Source organism: Dromaius novaehollandiae, chromosome 27, assembly GCF_036370855.1.
Source record: "Dromaius novaehollandiae isolate bDroNov1 chromosome 27, bDroNov1.hap1, whole genome shotgun sequence".
Taxonomy (NCBI): Eukaryota; Metazoa; Chordata; class Aves; order Casuariiformes; family Dromaiidae; genus Dromaius; species Dromaius novaehollandiae.
In genome coordinates this window covers 8,018,217-8,039,784 of record NC_088124.1, presented here as the reverse complement: position 1 = coordinate 8,039,784, position 21,568 = coordinate 8,018,217, and the positions used below count along the sequence as shown (strand labels likewise).

Here is a 21,568-nt window from a genome sequence, read left to right as displayed (position 1 = left end):
GGCATATTTAAAGCCTAAGATTTGAAAACAATCAAATGAGCAGTGTCATGTTTCACCTTTACTATCTGAGAATAAATGTTACAGAGAGAGATCCGCAGGCAACATTTCAGGAGTTATACAAAATCCCATTTTTGTTCTCGTTTCCTAGTGGCGGTCAGTGAATCTTATCTTTCTCTTCAGGAGAATGACTGTGAGGATTTATTTGCTAATGTTAGATAGCTAAAATATACCAGTCTATCAGAAGTTGAACCTGGTGATCTAGTGCACTGCAGTTTAACTTTGTACAAGGAAAATTACTATCCCCTCAGGATGTTAACTCTTCAGAAATATCACCCTGTACTTTGCTATTTCTTGCCTGCAAGGACAAATATAAACTCTGAACAAAGACAATGTCTTACGGTTAAAAAACAAAGGAAGATTGCGGAATTCCTTTACTTAAACACTATATGTAAATATAAAACATAAATTCATAGTATGCAGAGAAAAAGAAACAAAAAAATCCACAATTGCTGTGTCTGGAAGGCTGCAGACCACAGAACAATTTCACCCACAGTAAAAAGATGAAATAGATTCCAACCACCTGTGATACTTCATCAAATATTTATACTTCAACCTAATAATTTTTGAAGAAGCACAGGTATACGCTACACAACAGATTTATCCTTTGCTAGAAACAGCATCCAAAGAAAATCAGAAAATGCTTATTGGCTTATTAATGGCCTGATTGAATAAAGACAGTGTTCATCAGCTTTACTACACTTAATTTCCCTAATTGCTCTGACAGCATCTGAAATTACTCCATGTTTTCTGTTGCTTCCTGTTCTCACATTTAGGTATGTCAAGGGACAGTTGAATATTATGAAATGAGCTTGTAATTGTAAAAACATTAAAAGCAACTCCTTCAAAATACCGTCTAAAACATCTATGTGACAGATGCTGGTGCACTGCCTGAAGGTTAAAATGGATGCCTTTAGCATCTGTTACTGAGTCACCATGATACAGATTAGAACATTATGTATGTGTTTAGATTATCTGCTATAAACACATCCGGGTGACTGTCCTGGGATTAGTTTGTTGAAGCCCGACATTTGTGTACTATCACCTAATTGTTATCTGGTCCTCACAGGGTTTGCTGGCAATTCCATAACTCCCTCCCGCCTCAGCTAAAGTAAGGGAAATAAGAAAAATGAAAAGGTCAGACTTCTGAAGTAATCTTGACCATGTGCTTAACATTTACATCACAAAAATAATGGAATAACTCTGTAATCACAGGCACACGACATAAAGGACAGAAACTTTTTCCCTTTTGCAGTGCAAACACCTTCTCATGCAGAATCTGGCACAGATTCTTTTCCCAACTGCATGAGATTTGTTCCCTGTTCTCTTCCAGGATGCCAGCAACTCAGCCTCTAGCTAAAGTTCATCAATAAAAGTCGAAAATAGTTTGTCTTATTGAAACTGTTGCACTGCATTCTAAATACTTACTCTGAATATCTGTCTATGCTCTTTCCCTTCCATAATAATTTCCAGTTTGGCCTACTGCCTCTAACAATCGACATAACCTGCCACTTTCTGCAGGCAGTAGTTACCACTTCCTTCAATTTACAATGCAAAATGAAAAACAAGGGGGAAAAAAAGTAGCTTATAAAGTCTGTAACAACAAGAATAAGAGTTTATATGATGGATTAGTTTCTTATTTGATCCAAAGAAGGACAATACAATTCCAGGGATACATTTTGGTCCAAAATTTCAATGTCACTGAAATCCAAATCTTTAAAAAACACAGGAATATGAACTTTGACTGTATAGCCCTTTAAATAAAAATAGCATTTTTACTACTATAGTCTTCCCAAGTGCCTGCTTCTTCCTAGTATGTTTCCCATCCTAATACTGTATGTTTTTGCAGCTGGCAATTGACACTGCCAATGAGCCTTTATGTTCAATGTTATTTAATATATTCCCACCAGAAAGTTATTTTTACTATTCAATTTCAGTATCTTCTTAAAGTGTCTTGCATATAAAGTTCATATCTTAATTTGCATTTTTCCCATAGAATAAGTAAATAAAGATTCAAGCAACAATATTAAAAGAGTTTAGGTTTGTTTGCTGAGAGAGAGAGAGTTTTATGGAACAGAAAACTGCTTTTTACTGAAAATAAAGTTGCATTTGTTCCTTTATGTTTCAGATGGCTATACTGGAGATAACCGGTATAGCATCATCATAATGGGATGGTGCTCTAGAACTGTATTTGTATTTAATTTTTTTAGGCATGGAAAAACAACACGCTCAATTATACATGATAGAATGAAAATTCCTCAAAATATTGCCCCATTCTACAGAACAGTCTCTTAAACAGCTACAGCTGGTCCTTCAAGGTTAGGGTTAGGAATTTATGTAGACCTGTGTGAACATGCCCTTTTTCCATGAAACTGGCATTTCCTGGCCTAGCATTGTGCGCTGTGGCTGAACACACACCACCCTACATTCCCATAATGTTTCAGCAGTGTGCTTGTAGCGAATTACATCCTCCCTTTCCTGTGCTGTCCCCATCACAGGGTGATGCAGTGGGAACCTTCGGACGTGCATCTGGAGGGAACACCAGCCTGTTCTAGGGCTCAGGACCATTTTTTGTACTCTTTTTATTCTTATATTGTTGAAATAAGGCCAAGGCCATTTGAGTCCAGTGATCTCATAATCCTTTATGGAATTTCACACTTACAAGACTCAAAAAACCCAGCACGACAGAGTCATTTCCACTTGTGAGTAGAGCAGCAGCCTAGATTACAAATAATTTGTTTACTCTTCCACTGTACCATGCACCGTAATACTAGAGTTGGCCTTTTGTCCATACTGCTCACAAAGCTGTAATCAAACACAGAATTGGCCCATTTTGAAGAGCAGATGTGATTTACACGCAGCTGCTCAGGACGTACCTGCTATCGCTGCATTACAGCAAGATGTAAATATCCTTCCTGCTATAGCCTACTAAGCAAGTGCACTCTATCCCTTCTCCTGGACTAAGAAAATTTTTATTCACAAACAGCCAGTACAAAAATACTATGACCTCTTTAACAATCTTCCAGCCAATACTTTCTGCTGAACTGGAGAAATAATCTTATGTGGCTACAAAAATAATATTTGTGTTTTATCAGTGTTGCTCCCACCAAAGGCTGGATTATCTGTTTCACATCCATTTAAACACAAGGAGGTTATAACAGGGCAGACAGCAATCTGGATGTTATTGGCTGGGAAAACTGACCCCATAAATCTGACTTGATACATCTGTCCTTTTGGCTGTCTGCGAATATGCCCATGCATTCAGTTGGCCATGTGCCTGCTCAGTGGTGGATCAGCTTCTGTGGCTACTGCATCAAGGATTTTCCATCTCCCTCTCTTCCCTACAAAAATAAATATATTGTAAGAAGTGCAGAAAAGATGACAAGTTTAGGATTGCTTGCGGCTGCCAAAAAGAGCCAATGTACTGTTATGATAAATGGTCAGGAAGCCATTGAAACTACCTACAGCATCAAACCTTCATTGTGTCTGTTTCTCTAAATAGACACTGATACTACTTTCTTTGCTGTGCTTTCTGAGCACACGAGAGAGTCCATGAATGAAGTACACCACTATATCATGTTGCAGCCCATCTCACATCCCAAATATCTTACAGCTCCCACTTCAGGATCAGAAGATTGGTACGTATCACTTGAACCCAGTTAAAAACACCAAACTTTCAAACAGATGAAGTTTAAAGCAGGGGATAAAGGAGTGGAACTAGCATTGTATAAATGGAAAACAGATACTATGATAAAACACTTATTCCAGGTCCATGAAATTGCTGAGCTGCATTTTCTAGAGTGAAATGTTTCAGTTTATTTACTACCAAAGACACACGAAGCCTGTGGCTGTGCAGCACAGTACAGATGCGTAACAACAACTTTTTTGAATGCAGTCACCAACAATCCCTTTCACCTGCAGCATTCTGGCTATTCGGTGATTCAGAACCATCCATACAGGTTTATATAATTTGTTTTCCATCAGTAAACCAATGTAGTACAATTAGTGAATACAAGGGCAAGGGGGAAGGCACATTTTTCTCATTGCCTTCCTATAGTTTCAGAATGAAGACTGTCAATCTATTTAAATTGAAAAATAAATAAATAAATCCCTATACCAGTAGGCAATTCTTAAAACAGCTCACACTAGCTCAAAAACATATTCACTTCTTTCTATTGACTGCCACTGCTCTCTAAGAGCCTTGATACGAAACTTCAGGAGAAGTGCTGCTATTACACTTTACCTGGAAAAGTGACACTATACGATAGAGACAAGGAAGAATGAAAAAGTAAACACCGATTTTAGGAAAAATCTCTCTCCTGCCTGAGATTTTCTTCTTCACTAGACACAAAGGTAATTCTAAGGCTGATAAAATTTTCGTTGCAAATGTCTGACTTAGTTGCTAGATACATATAACAGCAGTAAACTAAAATGCCTATAAAGGCCAGCATCTGCACTGATTTATGCTGGTTTCAGGCATTGCTGTTTAACTTCATAGTGGGACAGCAGAAGATTAAAAAACAGCTTAGTTTCCATACTACAGATTAATTCAGGAATCCAGCTGCTTAGCAAAGAATGGGCTCATGCTATTGATCTAATTTTCTACTACTTGTTGAGAGGACACAGTAGTCTGATCCAATGTTAAAGTGACTCCACCTCCCAACAGATCTTCCAGTGGTGCAGGATAAGATAACACGATCATGGGAACAGCAGCTGACATAGTAATCCACAGAACCCATTGATTTCTTCTCCTTGTTTACTCCCTGTGTTTTAATTGAATTTTGTGGTTCAGCAGCGGTTGGAGGCTGTGCTTTCAGAGTCAGCTAAAGTACAAAGTAAAAAAGTTAAAGCAATGCAAAAAAAAAAGAAAAAAAATCAAATTCTTGAGTTGTGTCCAAGTGGAACTGGACAAAAATAGACTCAAAGATTCTCATTGCAAATTTGACTCTGGAATGAAGGTTGTGTTTTTTTTTTTGTTGTTCTTGCTTTGGTTTGGGTTTTTCTTCTTTGCACTCAAGTCTTCTTTGCAATAAGGGGAATGTGAAAAGGAGAATACTGGGAAAGAGAAATTTTCTTGTTCCCAGCTAGCAGGTTAAAATTTTTAAGGGGGCTGGAGGCTTTGAGGAACTCAATCTTGACCAGGTCCCAGAAGAAACTTAGCGGGATGGGACAACTTGCTGTCAATCATCTCATAAAAATATACTTTCTTTGCCTGTCAGGGCAGAACTCAGTTCATGGTCTCTCATCAATGCACTGTGTAAATGCTAGTAACTTACATGCTGGACATTTAAAGGCATTACAATGTTAAATATCATTCTAAGAGAAATGGAGACATTTAAAAATAAAGGTTAACAATTCACTTCTACTCCAGCACTGGGCAGAGTCCTCACATGCACTGCCTTTCCCTTTGCTTAATTAAGTTAACCTTCAGCTAAGTAATAGTACTTTCCACCTTGTGAGAACATGGCCCTGCACCTTTCTCTTTCTGCCTTACCTAGAGAATGCCTTTAAGAATCTAGGAGCTGAGATTTACAAACATCCTCAAAGACTCTGGATGATGCACTCCAGTTCAGTATCTCCCTATTCTCCACTGCCTCATGCAAACAGAAGGCAATTTATACTCTTTCCTTTTTAGAAGCACTCTCACAAAAACACAGTTCCATTCCAAAATGACTGTGAACTGTGCTGTATTCTTTTGAAAAAGTTCAAGTGACTAAAGAACTGATAGGCCATATGTAAACAAAAACCACATATTTCTGCAAAAAGAAAGGAAAGAGCGCACACACCACTTTTCACTTCAACCATAAGGTTTACAAGAGACTTGTAAGATGCCCACACAAGTTTACGGTTTGCATAAAGTTTGTGTAAGTTTGTAAGATGTCCACAAAAGAACTGCATGCATAAAATCAAGATCAGAGCTGAAGAACATAGCAGGCACCCTTTTAACCTCCTGTAAGCAACCCTGGACCTCCAGCATTCCTTACTAGCTGCGTTCTGAACACAGATCACTGAGGCTGAACTACATCAATCAATATGATAGTCCAGGCACAGAAATGGCAACCAGGCTGAAAACCCACAGAAGCTGAGATGGCTAGATAACATACAATAACATTTTAGAAGTCCGATTTCTGACAGTACTTCCAGCTTCTACAAAAAGAGTTCTTATGTCTAGAAGCTGCAATTCATCGTGCCTGGCTGCTAGAAAACGGCAAAGTTAATACCTGCCTGTTGCTTGGTGTAATAACAAACTATTGCTGAGCATGCACTGCAGTTAGCTATGGCAAGTTTATTCCACTCCTGATTTAATGTCACCACCTTTCTCATAGAGAAATAGTTCCTATAATTTTTAGGGATACCACACAATGTTTCTGAAAATTTGAATGGTACCCATAAGCCCTATCTCATGGGTTCTCAGAACTCTCTCTGCTTTGTGAAAAATAACATTTTTTTAATAGCAGAATCAAAAGGGCCTTCTGTTCCCTTAAATTAAGCTTATGTACAAAAAATTAAGCTTATGTACCACATAAGATTCATAAGTTTGAGTTCTGCTCTTAATATAGTAACACATATAATTCCTAGGTAAATTTCCTAGCAGAATGACTTTAGCCATCTGACAGCTTATATTTGGAATGATACAAATTTTGGAAAGGCTTGTGGAATGACAAACACAATGTAAAATTCTTAAAATTGTATTTGCATGACCTGGAGAGAATAGTAAGAAGAGAAAAACCCAAAATACCAACATTCCCTTTCTGCATAATGAAGAATAGTTTTAAAATGTAATGTGATTCAGTGCTTCAAATGGATCACAACAGAGCAAAGAGAATGGTGCCAAGAGACACAGCAAGAATGGCAGGAACCCATGCGGAGCCAAGCTTTCAACACTGTAGATACTGGGCATTCATGTAAAAGCCAGGCATGACACTCCCTACAAGGCAGCTGCATGTCCATGTCTAGTCATTGACTGTACTTCATGATCTTTCAGGATGCAAGAAAGAAGAGGAAGTGAGGCATTAGCCTTCAGCAATATTGATTATCTGCAATTTTTTCTACGTAACAATCACAGGATGGACCATCTTTTTTCCACAACTAACCTAGCTCCATCCAGATGCCAGTGGAGAGGTACAGGAGCACCTCCTCACCACTTGAGTGGCATGTCCTGCGAGAAGGAACAAGCAGCAGGCTAATGACATGTGCGAAGACTGCCACATATGAAACAGCTGTGACAGTCAGGATGGAGACTTAACATGAAGCACACTGGATAATTTTCTTGGTGTACTGTCATCACTCTTTGCAGCTGTGTACTGACACCCCCTTCCTTTTTTCAAAGAGCAAAAAACAAAATAAAATCACTCTTCCCAAGGTTATTTATGATCTATCCTCACATAGGTTACCAACTCCCACATGCTATTGAGAAGCTGACACCTGCTTCTCATTGACCATGAGGCAGCTTTCACTTTTGTGCAGTACAAACAAGTTTTTCTCTGCTCTTTCCTATGCTGTTTCGCTTGCATGGGAAGAGCATCCCTGCAAGTTCAGTGCCCTGCTTCAGAGCCCTCTTTATCACAATATTTACAAATGGAAAGATCATGTGTTGTGCTGAGACAACATCCCATTTTGCAGACCAGTAGTTATCCTTTTGCCCACTTGGCATCATTCACATGTGCTCTCCTGATTGTTTCCAGGCTCTTTCTTCAGATGAAGAGATCCTCCATGTCTTGCTTTTGTCCAAGTGGATTTTCTCCCTGACGTCTTTTAACTAGGGATTGTTAAACAAAGGTTCAGCTAAACCATCTCTTCTGCCGTTTCTTGTAGTCCCTGTCCTTGGATTTGGCTCTATCCAAAAACTGCCACTTTGCTCCATGCTGCTTATTCTGACTTCTCAGTTTGTTCTCTAACATGGAATAAAATCTGAAACCGATGGCTGCTTTTGAGAAGCCTACATTTGATAAATTTATTTTCTTTTAAACTGAGTCATGCTCAGAGAATCCCATTCTGGCTAACCAAACAAATTGCACTGAAATATAAGTAACAACAACACAGGTTTAGTTCTTTGCATTTGGACATTTCCTAATTCAACTTTCCAAGACTCCTGTGACAGCAAATTTATATTACCACCACTTAATGTGCAAAGTGATGTAAGCTGTATCAGTTCCTCACAACAACTTTATGTGGATCAGGTTGACAGCAGCTTTTCTTCAGGCAGGTATCAAACAGTGAACAGAAATCACTGTGGAATAGAGAGGCAATCTACTTTTCTTGATTTGGGCAAAATATGATCCCATAGATATTTTTCAAGGATTTTTACAGTATTATATACTGAAAAAAAAATCATGAAACCTGCATGTTGATTTCTTTAATAAGTACTTAACAGAAGGCTAAATAAATGCAATTGTAAAGGAATTTTGGGAAGTGACAAGAAGGAGTTGCAAGCTCTAATGAACTCAGTGCACCACTTGTCTCATCATGGACATACTAGGAAGACCCAGATGATGTCTTCTTTCTTGGTTGCTATTCATCCCCTGCAAAACAATTAACTCGTTGATTTCAGGTCTAAAAAAACAGCGCAAATCTCACAGTGGTAGTATATTCACATCTTCTGTAGAGTTTCCTATTCTTTAATAATGTATAGAATAAGTTCTTGTTTGCTGAGCACTGCATGGCTGCATTATGTAAAGCCACTGCTAGCAATATCAAAACATATTAAAAGTTTAACTAAGACAATGTGTTTCAGAAGAATTTGCTTTCTTTGGAGCTGGAATGTCCCCATAAAAAGGCATGATCTGTACTAGACTGAGCTGTCCAATGATCTGCAAATGCTGCACATTGTGTCCTGGAGTAAACCCTGCTTTCTTCTAACCCAAATTGGTTTGGATTACTCCTGTGCATGCAAAGAACATTTCTGAATAATACTAAAGCTACATGTTTTTAACCTGCATTTTGATTTGTGTGGTTGCCTTACGCAGAGAAGGTTTTCAGGTTTTAGTGACTGCAAGTCACCGATAGTGTCACTGAGCCTCTTCATTGTACTTTTTTTTTTTCCTCCTCCTTTTTTGGGGGGTGGGGTGTTACCATGTCCCTGAAAAGCAGAACCATTCCCGTTTTCAAGGCTTATCCCATTATCCCGTCCGATTCGACCAAAAAAGGTATTTTCCCCCCAGAGTCTCTCTTTTCCTGCCAGCCCTCTGAAAATACTGTCATTTAGGTAGACTTCTGCAGCATACAGTGATACAATTGAACATATGCAGACTCTTAATTTCTCCCTGCACAATACTTTGAGTATTTCACTTCTCTCTCCCTCTCAGCAGGCCTCTCACCTCTATTTCACCTCATACTCTGCTGTGCCCCTCACCATCTGCTACAGCTTCACCATTTCTCCTGAAAGCTTTGTATTCCCTAGTCCTTCTCACCAACCCTTCCTGCTAATACCTATGTTTCGACATTAGAGCACAAGGCAGGCAAGCACAGGAGATGTAAAAGCGAGTCAGTTGAGAGCTTCACTTTACTGCTGATGAAGGCTGGGGGATTTTAATTTTGCAGACCTTGAGAAGATTTACCCAGCAATGCAGAAGTGGAAACCACTGTGAGAACAAGACAACTTCTGTATAACCAGAAGAAAAATCTGGTGCCATGAGTGCTAAAATCCTACCAGGGTTGACTCCATGCCCAGTCTTCCTCATGGTAAAACTGAAAAGTTGTGCCTTCATTCAGTTTTTGCCTTAGAATACTTCTCACACAGAGAACTATGCCTTTTACTACAGAAAAACTTAACATATATAAGCACCTACACACCGGCCCAGTCCAAAGGTAGTTCTGGCCTGGAGCTCTGTCTCCAACAGTGACCAGAAGATGTGTAGGAAAATAGTGCAAGAAACAGGGAAAGTGCAGAGCAAATCTTCCTTTCATATACCCTCCCAGTTTACTGCCTTTTTTAGTAGTAAAGACAAGTTGTAACTTTGGCAGGGAGTCCCAACTTTTTACACTTCCACCATTCCTATTATTGTTATACAATACAGGGCTCAGGTCCTGGAAGACAAGTATGACATGAAATGCATTTAGAATATTGCTTTAAACACGATCATTTGCACTTCTTTTTAGCCTTTCCCCAAAGCCTCTTTATCATTTACCCCTAAAGGACAAGAAGATACCAGACACAGAAATGGCGAAGAGCAAATCCACCCTTTGACTTCCACGGTGCCAGGGCAGGACGCCTCCAACAGGGCACACTTTTCAAGATATTTTAAAGTGTTCAACAGTCTGGGGCTTCTGTCCTTAACAGCCAAGTGCATCTCACTCCAAATTTGATGTTTAGCCTGTGCTCCTAATTTCATACCAGCACTTCCTACTACATACTTTGGACCTCCCCTGGATATTACACCCTTGCAGTATGACTGAATGGACTATTGCTGAAAGCATAACCTAGAGTCAGTCGCAGCTAGACATTGAAGTGTTTTTTTTTTTGTTTTTTTTTTTGGCACGTGTGTGTGTGCATACACAATACTTTAAATGCAGGGGACACATCACTATTATCCTAAAGCACAAGGGTTATTCTGACATCTAAGAAGAGGCAAGGGATTAAAAAAAATTAGTGATGTCTTAAAAAAAAAAAAAAAAGAAAGAAAAAACCACATAAGACAGGAAAAGAAAAGCATGTATGCATGTTGAGTGTGGAATGGAGTCCTCCAAATGATACAGAACTATCTACTCTTAGCAACAAGGATGGATTGGTGTTCAGTCTGAGACATAATTCACATACCTGAAGGAAAACTGCAGGAAAGGTCTGATCTTTCTACTGTGTAAGTAAAAAGGCTTTGTTGATATGTGCAGAATCTGAACCCAACAGGAAAAAAACTAGCAATCAGCCTCATAACCTAATAGCACTATTCTTTTCAGTAAATAAAAGCCACTGCAAAAAAAGAGACATTTTACACTTCAGTGTTGTGAATCCAATCTCCAGGCTTAGACAGTCTGTCTGTCTCTCTCTGTCAGGTTGCACAAGGCTATATGTCCCCCCAAACTGGCAGTCTCTTCAAGCACATTTTCCTTTTATAATAAAAATAACATTTTGAAAGTAAAATTGCTCTGTGACAAGAATAAATAACAGAACAGCAGCTGTAGTGATTAGCTTGCAAGTACTTGCATAATGCAATGCTAATGAGCTGAAATACACTCTTGCAGAATATCAAAGTGATTTCTTCACATGGCAAGACATTTATTTTAAATCATTATTACTTCTTTTATTCCCCCTCCACTCCAAAAGAGCATTTAGCTCACTAGATGGCTAGACTACTGTTTTATCAGATGTCACTACTGCTTACAAACGTCACACAGCTCAGATCATTTGAGAAAACACGTACGCCGCTGAGAAACCACATATACAAGTCTTGGGGCACCTCTCTGCATCAACATCCTGAGTCCTGTGTGCAGTCCTAGTCTCAGGAAGGGCATAATGGAGTTTGAAAAGGTTCAGAGAAGGGCAAGTAAAATGATTAAGAAGATGGAGCAGCTGCTTTATGAGGAGAGACTAGAAAGACTGAGGCTCTTTGGTTTGGAGAGGAAGAAGGTGGGGAGGGACACAGTGAAGGCTTACAAAATCCTGAAGTTGGTGGATAAGGTGAACGTGGAACTCCTGTTCAGGAAACCTGACAATACTAAAACTTGTGGACAATCATTGAAACTTACAGGAGATCAGCTTGAAACACATAAAAGAAAGTACTTTACGGAGACAGCGGAGAACTTCTAGATTTTGTTGCCACAAAAAGCTGCAGAAGCAAATAGTGTCTGTAGGCTCAAAGAGGAGCCAGACAAGCTTATGGACAGCAGGTTCACCCAGACATAAAAGGATTTAGAGTGGGGACATCCTCTTCAGCATCCCTACCTCAATGCCTGTGAGTGCTGTGGAAATATAAGGGCACAGACCACAGATAAAGGCTAGACTTCAGATCTCTCCCTAAATCTTATCTCCTACTGCCACTGCTGTAGACAGAATTCTTACCAATTTAGAAATTTCTGTTCCAGTCTTTAAACACTCTCTTCTGTTCCTAAATCTTTAATGAACAATCAGAAACTGTTCATTTACTATAGAATACAGGCTAGAAGTTGATGCTTTCATACGCAGGTATATTAAGAGTGAATAACAGTGCTGTTTTTAATTACAGGCACATGACAGAGTGCTAGACACAGAGGAGAACCATGCTGTACAGCAACTCGAGTGTGCTCCTCCTCAGAAATGCAGAGGAGAAGCAATGCTTGGAGAAACTCCTGCAGATGGGATTTTTTTTTTCAGAGACTGAATTCAGCTTAAGGAAATTAAATCCTGAGAGACTGCAATCTAAAGGACTGCCTCTAACATTCCTGGTAATTAATGTTAATTCACTTATGGTAACCCACAGGCAGCTTGAAAACTTTCACAAGACTGAAGTGTTTGAAAAAAATTCACTGATATTGTAAAACCTGTTCTGGTACCAGTGTTTCGAAAAATCCGAGAGGAACTTTAAAGCAGCCATGGAATGCCTATTATCAAAGACTAATTGCTACCTTTACCAAATTATTTTTTTTTAACTCAGCTTTATCGTGTGGCTAAATTTTGCTAGTTATTACTTCAGTTTCTTCTGTTGAGACACAGATATTCTCTTGAAATCTTTCAGTAAAATTGATGCCCACAAAAAAGAACTTTTAGGCAGGGTGTTTATTGGAAGAGAAGTGAGCCATGCAATCTGGATCTCTTATGAGCATATTCAGACTAATGGGCAGGCAGAAATTTCATTTAATGAAATGCTTGATTTTATACTGAAAGATTTTGTATACCAGCAATTTGAATGCAGAATTGCTTGTCCTACCTCCTCATCAAGATTTAAGCAACAAGGCAACCTTTCCTGATAATGCAGAGTTCTCCTCTTGTAGTCTACTTTATGATAGAAGACCAAGGGGCACCACAAATTTCTTCAGGGCACACTGGAAAAGGAAGTTGCTTCTGAGGGACAATCTTTAGTACAGTGCTCATAGTTCCTGAGACGTTCCCAAACCTCTTGCTTTTCAGGGCCTCTGAAGCCTCCCTTGAGAACAGTTACAACATGCTGCCTTGTGGGGACGGCCTCTAGATCGGACTCTGCACTATCTCTTGTTCAATATGCTTGTGCCTCCACCTACTGATGTGGATGAAGGTTTAGTGTTGCAACCCTGAAGGGAGCAAAAATTCTGATGTGATCATATGTCATCTGCCCACTGACACAGCAAAAACAATCAGGTTATAATACCCATCCCCTGTAGATATTATTACTGGCTCCAAGTGGATGCCAGCTCCCAGAGCTCATTAGCAAAGTATGGCTGTACTGGCAAGTTATTCTCAACACCTCAGAGTGCATTATGCAAACACAATGAAGTCGGACTTTGAGAAGGAGAAGTAATTTCTATTAGAGTATGGCAAAAGAGTGGTAAAGAGTGAGAGGAGAAAAAGTGAGGCCCATTACATAGAACAAACAGCAGGGAAGCCAGAGTCAATGCTCTTCTCTGGTCCCAATTCCTTTGCAGCAAGCAGAAAAGCAGTGCTAGAAGCAAAGTTTCAAGGGGAACCTGTGCATGAGAGCCTCGCTATCCAGTAACAAGTGATGTGTCCAAGCCTCCTATAACATGTTCTCATTTCATGCTGACATTGGGCGAGTCAGCCTTGAAACAGCTATGGGCTTCACTGATGGTGCTAGTACCAAAAACATATTCCCGCTCAACCAAACAAGGGAAACATGCATTTGACTTTAGCTCTTGAAATGCTCCTGTCACGGAAGCGTATGGGAAAGGTACACCAGACCATATGTAGTTATAGAACTGTGTTAAAGAAGCTTTTGTCCACCAAAGAGACTCACAAGTCCATCACTAGTTAACTCTGACTGACAACTCTTTGTGGTTTTTTCACAGAGACTTCAGACTCCAACCCAGCCACTGGTTCAGTCAAGTGCAACAAGCTATGCCTAGGGATAAAACTAGGCAGCTACTAAGCAGAGTATCTTACAACCTTTTATCCTCCTATAGAAGAATGAACATCCAAGTGCTGATTTTCAAAATTCATAGTTCCTTTTATGTTTTAAATAGCATATATGCACCAGTTTTACCCTCACTACAAACCAATAGTAAGTGTTAAAGTATTCTAACAAAACTGCAGGCTTGTGTATTCCAAAAATATTTGTACTTACTGTATCTTTCCAAGTAACTTATCAGGCAAAGATCTCTGCTGCATCCAAAGAGGAATGTTATGTAAAGTTATTCTTGTAGCTCTGCTTTGCCTATACATCACTACCATAAGAATTATATTCTCTCTGTAACAGCATTTGGATGATCAACAGGTAGTTTACTTCTACTAAGATCAGATGTTTTATTTTATAGCAAAATGGTTTGTTTCTACTGTACCCTTTATAAATAACCCAAAGGGAAAGAACAATATTAGTGCAAATCACTTCCATAATTCACCATAACCGAATGTTTCCTATCACCACTTGGTTTGAACTGCAGTATATTGGGAATGCATCATGTACAAATCAATTTCTTGACGTGGCTAAGCTGCATTCTGTATGTATTATTGATTCAACTGAAAAGCCATGTGGCATAAACAGTTAAGAAAATATTTACAGGAGACTGAGTCCTACAGTAAATCAGTAATGAACTTGTTTGTATGACCTATTTATTCAGGACCCATGAGTGAGCTTCTGCTTTTTTTTTTTTAATAGCTTCTGCCCTACACATAACACAATAACGTAAGGCTACACAAACAAACAAAGCCAGAATAGACCACCCATCTATCAGCTTTTTTGTTTTTGAAATCAACACAAGAAGAGAATTTGCATTGTGACTATCCCTTCTGGTCTCTCAGTTAACATCTATTTGGCCAAATGTCGGTTAGCTTCCTACAACCAAGTATTAAGTTTAATATCTCTTTACATTGAATTTAGCTTTAGGACTAGAGCTCTCAGACAAGCTCACATGAGACAGCAATGTTCTATTTTCTGGAAGTTTAAGACTGGAAGTGATAGATATTCTTTTAGGTTAAACACTTATCTTACACTTTCAAAAGCCTCATTTGAGATGTTTAATACACTTCTGCATTCACATCCAAGCACCTCCAGATAGCTCTGGGGGAGTTTTTTTTGATACACCTTTTTCCATGTAAAGACCCAGCACTACAAGAAAGCACTGAATGTAACTGTCAGCACATGTGCACACATACACACACACACAATCAAGCATCTCTGAAGAAAACAAGATATTTTACCCTCACTCCATCCCCTATGCTTCATGGGATGCTTGAAAAGCTTTTGATGCTCTGTGAGCCTTTTTCTTAACAACCTGACACCTCTCTAGGTACCAAGATTTTAAGAACAGTAGCTCTACTCACCTGTGTTACTTCCACACTCACAATGATTTCAGACATAAATGAGGACTCTGTCAGTTCTGGCAGCTTTGTTCCTCAAAGACAGTTGCTTATAAAAGAAAAAGCCCAGCCATTTCTCCTCAAACACCTTCCCTAAAACCCTTTCAGCAGCATAAAAGATACCAACTCCAGGGGGAATTCACCTCCCATCCCCAATCCCTCTTACAGCCCTAAACAACACACATAAACACAGAGCACTTTTTTCCTACTCAGTACCTCCTTCACTCTCTAACTTATTTGGACAGAAGTGCTGATGCAGGGGGAAGAGGCTATGACAATCCACAGCTGTTGTTTTGGGGCTTAGGGCAACTCTGAACTCAGCCTAATGGTCAGAATAGCCACAGCCCAAGACTCATCAGAGACAAAGCATTTCACCTGTAGTCACCACTCTCAATAGAGCTCCTCTTCATTTTGGTCTGTGCATTTTTGGTTTCCTGAAACAAAATATGTTAGCGTACTACATGGCAATGCTTCTCTGGAACACAATGGATTGACTTACTCTTAGAGAAAAATGGAGATAATTGTTCAGGGAAGCTCACACAAGAGGTCATGGGGGATTTGGGATTATTGCAGCAGAGGCAGAGGAATAACTAGATGCAAACCTGTAAGAGAACCAGGATTTGTTAGTTTCGTGCTCACAGAAAGACTTCTCTCTATGCAGCAGCTTCTCTGATTCCAGAACACATCCTTTCCTTGCTCAGTTGGACACTACTAGTCCCTTACCTTGTGATCAGTGACTTCCTGCCTAAGCAAGAGAAACCCCAACTCATGAAAGATAAAAGCTAAGCATCTATGCTTGTAGTAAGACTTTTCTGTTTAAATCTGTGGTTCAGAGCACTGCTAAAAGAGAAAGCTACATGACCTCTGTGCAGCACTTTAAGCCTCTCAGCTCTGAGCATAACAATCTACCTTGGATTATATCTGTGTATGGCTAGTATACCCATAGGACCACACCTATTCCAGAAGCCAGAAATGTAGAAATGCTGTTTGTTTGGGGAGCATGGGAATGTAAGGAAAAAGAATACAAGCCAGTGCTTTTTCCCAGGGACTGGTGCAGCTATCTTTCTTGCTCATATCAGCCTGCTGATATGAGGGAATGAGGTACTAGAGGAGGAGTTCATTAGACAAAAATAAATGCTTGTGATACAGATTAAGTACGAATTCAAACCGTATTACTGTTTACCGTGTCCAAAATAGTTCTCGTGACCATACTTTTAAGAAAATACATGCAGCTCTTGCCAAGAGATCAATTGCAGAGATGCTAAACACAAGCATGCAGTAACTTTTAAGTCAGAAAAGAGCATATCTTTCTATATCTCTCTTTTGATGTTGTTCGTTATACTCACACCACGCTATAATGCTCTTTCAAATTTTCAGCAAAAAATCCTAACCTGAGGATATTCTAATGAAGTGAGATAAATTTTCAGCACAAGAATATCCTGGCATTTCTGCAATGAAATATGAATCTAAGATCAAATCCTGAGGACAAGTTTTACAGGCAAAACTTTCACAAACTCTGACGGATGTCTGTGTGAACGAAGACCTTACAGTTTGGCCTGTGACTGGCATCTTGTGTGGGACATCACTTTTCTTTCAGAAAAACAAGCCAATCTGAACTGCATAATTCTGGGAATTTAGGAAGGTAGTTTCAGCACTTGTATTAAGCATTTTGTGTTGCAATTTCCTTAAGGATTTTTCAGGCAATTTTAAATGGACCCCACCTCCAAGAAAGGGTCTAGCACTGAAGCCACTGTTACCTTTGGCACTGTGCAAAAGGAATGTAAGACTTTTCTACAACTTCCAATAAAATAGGAGGATATGCTTGGTTCAAATTCAAAGAGTATCATAGTCACATGGTATATAAGAAACATCATTATCTCAAAGCTACTTTGCCTTCTTCTTTACACCCTTACATAGTACCTTCCACACATCTTTCCCTTCCCAGAAGAGTTTCAAGCACGAGTCTCTCCAGATGTCCGCCCTCTTCTGGATGTAATCAAAAGATGTTTGGTTATTTCTATGTTTATAAAATGCAGTGGTCTGTTTTTCAGTAGAGGACAATCTATACTTTTGCCTTGCATCTCTGTGAAATGGCAATGGTTACACTACACTGGTATGAGAAATGTGAAACTCCAGGTGTCTGCTTCACAGCTGTATTAAAAGTTCCTTTAGTTTATTTAGTCAGACAGCTATGGCTTTTTTAATATCTTACGTAATTTTTCACTTTTGTATTTCTTCTCTGTATTTCTCAGTGCTTAAAACACACTGTCGCTCTGTGGTAAAGCACTTAATCTTCCTTCACAAAAATAATGGAGAAACATTTCCATATTTCTCTATTGCTTATGGTAAGCATGTCAAGCACAGAATGTTATGGCTGGAAGGGACTTCATCTAATCTTTTCCTCTGCCCCAAGTCAGGGTAAATTATTTCCTTGTTACTCCTCCTCAGTGTTTGGCTGACCCTGTTAAAGATATCTGATAATGGGGACTGCACAATTTCTGCAGACAACCTAGTCCACTGCTTTGTCAGTTTAATATTAGTTTTTCCTTATGCTTTTTCATAGACTCGTAATATGAGTTAGGGGCTCTAACAATCACTTTCACAAGGACCCATTCATCAGGGAGCTGGGACTTTGCTTTTGTGAGCTCTCATCTTTAAATACAGTGCAAATATTAAGATGCAAAGCAGAAATTCTTAAGACAAAAAGTACCTTAAAGAGAATTTCAGTTCTTGACAGTGGAACCAGGAAGTTGAAGCTTTTTCTTGGTCATACAGCCAGTGCACGCTTTGAAACTTCCACTGCACATCTGTGCATCACTGCATGGACCAGGCGCAAAGCCAAAGGCTGGATTCCTACGAGTCCATGCAGCTCCCACACATTCACAGCACTAGGACCCAGAGGGAGCTTAATTCCTGTGAGTCAGTGCAGCTCACTGAGCCCTGAGAGCAGTGAATGAGGCTGGAAAGGCAGGGGGAATGTGAATGGCTCTTCTGGCTTGGGAAAGTGTCCACGGACTAGGGTGCTACGGACTACAAAACAGCTTGGACACCCCTCAGGATTCCCTTTCCCTCCAGTGTTGAGTGATAACAGCTCTGAGGTGAGTGACCCCACAACAGTCAAAGGGTTTTCACAGAGCAAGTAATGTTGCTGTTGCATCAGTTGTGGAAGTTTCATATTTTTAAAATTTGCCAATGTGCTTTTGCTGTACTGTGATTTTCGCTCTCTGGAAGGGGTGAAGATCAGATGTCTCCGAAACATGGAGTACTCGTTGCTTAAAAGTAACATTTGTTCAGAATAGCTTGGTCTAGCAAGACTGAAAATTGCATCTACTAATGCAGTTTAAACTGCATGCACATCTGGAAGGTGTTCATAAAGCATTTGTGGCTAAGTTCAAAGCTGGAAATGTATCCTTAGTAAAAGCAGCTTAACCTTAGAGAAACGTAAGCATTCTTACTCACTGTTTCTCATCTAGGTAAATCAGACCTTAGTTTTATTTGTACAGGTACAGCATTTAACTTCTATACAAAAATGCTTTACTGTCTGGGTTTTGAATATTAAGGTTTGTTTAACACTTTCCTTCTTTTCTATGATAATTCTACTCTAGGTGAGAACTCTTTTCTTGCCTTTTTTAAATAAATAAATAAGAATTCTGGTAAATCCAAACATAATTGGCAAAAGGCAGAAACCTTCCAGCTATGAGCAGAGTTGTAGTGCACTTTAGACTGTATATTCTCTAAGTCCACTTGGAAGAGCTTAAGAACTCCTTGCTGCCTGCCTGTTAGTGACAGGATGAAACTGACAGTGTTTATTGATTTATCCTGGGTGATAATAACACTGTTTTATCTGATACACCAGTCAGAGACAGGAAATGGGGATCCCCGCGAGGGAGAGGGAAGGAATTTGTGTGCCGAGAACAAAAAGTGTTTGTGGTTCAGTTGCTTTCTTCAGTTTAAATTCTCCTTATACGCTCAAGAAGTTTAGAAAAACAGTGAAAGTGAGTACGCTTGTCAGGCTGGTTTTTCCAAGTTGTCACACCTTAGAAGTTGCATTGTAACTGTTAGGCAGATAATTCGTGAGTGTTTTCATGCATTAGTGTATTACAATAAAGCCTCTTGGGTATTTTTTTGCTAAGCTAAAATAGAATGTGACAATTATCTGCAAAAAGAGAGGCAGAAAGCTGACTTGCCTGTATGTTCATACTCGTTGCAGTTCTGAGCTGTTTCAGGTACTGTGGAAAAGGGGCCTTTTAAAACGATCCTGACAACTACCATCTCACATTTGTGCAAAACTCACAAGGTTACAATAGTGTCTGCGCTTTCACAAAAAAAGATTACAGTGATGGGATCAAGAAAATAAAATGGAGCGTCCACGTGAGCAGGATTAAGAAAGATTTGGCCCTTATATTAATCGTTAGGTGTATGAATCATTTTCTAAAAAATCTCAGCAAGGTCTGGAGACTAGCTCTTCTGATGAATGTAAAGTAATAGTCATTTCACATCCTGATCAGTCCTAGCCACTCACTCTGAAGGGATCTGTCAGTCTCACAACAGGGTAGCTGAGAAAGTAACTGTGGCTTTCTTGCTCATGATTTTCACATCCTCTTAGCTTAGCAGTGTCCATTTTCTCACTCAAAAGCTGAAGTTATCTTCTCAAATGTCTTCACTTAAGTTCAGTGGAGAATTACAGAGAACAAAGGATCATTCTAACCCATAATGCTAAGTTACTTAGAATGGTTAGGCCGCCTATGTAATCACTGTAAAATGTTAATTTAAAAAATCAGGTTAGAAGAATACGTTAAAAGCTCGTTAAGATTAGCGTTTTTAAGTGAAAAAGCATTTCTTTAATGGAGTACATATAACAGCAGGCTAGATGAAACACATTTAAAAACTAGATTACTTAAATCCATAGAATACATCCCATAATTTCACCTCTGGTCATATACAAAATGTTCTTTTAAAAGCAAATTCCATAATGCAAATTTCATTAATCAATTTTCTGTTTCTTTAAAAAATACCTTTAGATCTGACAGAGTATTAAATATATATTAACATTAATTGCATTAAATTGAAGGAATTGATAATATTGATAATTTTAAGGAGGTAACGTAGTTCTGCCATTGTTTTAGTCACATATTTCAAGAACAAACCTTGCTCTTGAAATGAAAGGGTTAAAAGAATTAATGATTTCACTCCAAAAGATTTAATATTCCAACACCAGAAGTCTACACCGGTATTGGTGGGTTTAGAAATACTTGCCTATCCTTTAAATCTTAGTCCACTAAAAGCTAGTGAACCGCAACACCTTTCAAACCAACTACACCAATGGTGACCTCTGCTGGCAACTGCCCTCTCATCAAAAGTTTAAAGGGCTTGTTCAGAAAGTGACCATGAAATAAAACATTTGTTAGCTCAGTTGATACAGTTAGAGAAATGTAAGATACCACTTCTTCCCACAAGCCTTGCCTCATGGAAATGAGGGGTGAAAGGCACACATAGCAATGGTACTGCAGCTGCTTTTTTTCACAGTAGGAAGGAAATTCTCCCTATCCTGAATGTGACTTCAGCGCTGTCATGGAGGCCAATGTGTTTAAGAGCATTTCTATGACACAAGCATCTCCCACACTTGGACAGATGCACTATGGGATGTGAGTGGCTTGTTTTTCTGACATAGGGCCCTTTGCGCAGCTCTGCTGAATTGATGAAATATTTGCCTCTGTGTGTGTGTGCATATATTTATACCAAAAATTATTACGTGGCCAAACACAGCAAGACCATTTTTGCTTTTGCCAAGAGATCACAGTATCTATCAGTGTAGGTTATGCACACTCTGAGCATTGGCCGGATTCCACTAACACTAAAACTATTTATATAACTTAGTCAGTGAAAGCAAAGCCTCAGTCCCTCATTACAAACCCATGTTGTGCCCACGTTCTGAATATTGCATGTAGCTATGGTCATTGTCTACATCTCAAAAAAAGAATACGGTAAAACCAGAAAAGGCACAAGAAAGAGCAACAAGGATGATCAAAGGCCTGGAACAATTTCCATATTAAGAAGAACTACATAGATTGGGACTTCTCAGCCTGGAAAGGA

At 39.2% G+C, this 21,568-nt stretch overlaps 2 protein-coding genes across 28 annotated transcripts in view; one reads left to right on the top strand and one right to left on the bottom strand.

The window, feature by feature from the left end:
- Window positions 1-21,568, bottom strand: part of LOC135323771 (uncharacterized) — a 148,686-nt gene that overhangs the window by 32,504 nt on the left and 94,614 nt on the right. For 2 of the 22 annotated variants that reach the window (XR_010385303.1, XR_010385306.1), the window contains exon 7: window positions 15,975-16,077. The exons of the other annotated variants lie outside the window; for them this stretch is intronic. The gene's annotated coding sequence lies outside the window, so the exon portion shown is untranslated. The remainder of the gene's footprint in view (window positions 1-15,974; window positions 16,078-21,568) is intronic. 22 annotated transcript variants of the gene reach the window in all.
- NGF (nerve growth factor) overlaps window positions 18,351-21,568 on the top strand; it is a 34,695-nt gene continuing 31,477 nt past the window's right edge. For 4 of the 6 annotated variants that reach the window (XM_026117548.2, XM_064498310.1, XM_064498308.1 and 1 more), the window contains exon 1: window positions 18,352-18,573. The gene's annotated coding sequence lies outside the window, so the exon portion shown is untranslated. Of the gene's footprint in view, window positions 18,574-21,568 lie in introns of all 6 variants that reach the window. The other 2 variants (XM_064498311.1, XM_026117551.2) reach the window with 2 other exon arrangements.